The sequence below is a fragment of the Bison bison genome, unplaced genomic scaffold (genome assembly GCF_000754665.1).
Source record: "Bison bison bison isolate TAMUID 2011002044 unplaced genomic scaffold, Bison_UMD1.0 scf7180017864349, whole genome shotgun sequence".
Classification (NCBI taxonomy): Eukaryota; Metazoa; Chordata; class Mammalia; order Artiodactyla; family Bovidae; genus Bison; species Bison bison.
This window is the reverse complement of record NW_011494921.1, coordinates 891,702-892,563: the sequence shown is the minus strand read 5'-3', so window position 1 is coordinate 892,563 and position 862 is coordinate 891,702.

The following is an 862-nucleotide window of genomic DNA, read 5'->3' as shown; positions in this document are numbered from 1 at the left end:
CCCAGTAGCACTGACTTGGAAGCACAGAGACTGCTTGAGTGTTAGGCTCACATCTCCTACTTTGTGCTCAGCACATAGTCAGTGCCCGGCGCACACGGAAGACGCCCCCGAGCTCCCTCCCCGCCTCCAGGATGTCTGTGGGAAGAGCACACAGACGGAGCTGACGGCCAGTGAGGCCTCTCCGTGGCTGGTCCAGGAAGCCTTGTTGGGGAGGCCCTTCGGAGGAGGGAAGCAGTTTGCAGATGGAGAGAGAGGTGAGGCTGTGGGCTTAGGCAGGAGGCAGAGTTATAACACACTCCTCTGCGGAGTGAGAACTCTGGGGTTGAGGATTTTGCCTCGTTGCTCTTCAGCTCCTCCTCGGGTGGCCCTGGGGTTGACGGAGAAGCCCGGCTCAGCGATGGCTCCAGGACAGATGACTCAGGTGGGAGCAGGTCGTGCTGGGTCAGGTTCCCCACGTCTCAGCCCGGAGCCCCGGTTTGTGCGGCGCTGGGTGGGGGGAGGGCGTTGGCGCTGGGGAGGCTTCCGCCCACGTCTGCAGCAGCATCCTTGGCCTTGGCCTCTCCAGGGTCTGCCCTGAGCCGCTGGCGGCCTGAAGCGAGGGCGCCCCGGCTGGGCACAGCAAGCTCTCCCTGCAGCTGGGCTCCTCGCCCACGTGTGTGACTCCGAAACCCCTCTGTTACTCACTCACACCGTGGATGTCGGGGAAAGTTACCTACTTCCTTTGGGTCTCCCAGGTGGCGCTAGTGGTAAAGAACCCACCTGCCAGTGCAGGAGACCTAAGAGGCGCGGGTTCAATCCTGAGGAGGGCGTGGCAACCCACTCCTGTATTCTGGCCTGGAGAATCCCATGGACGGAGGAGCCC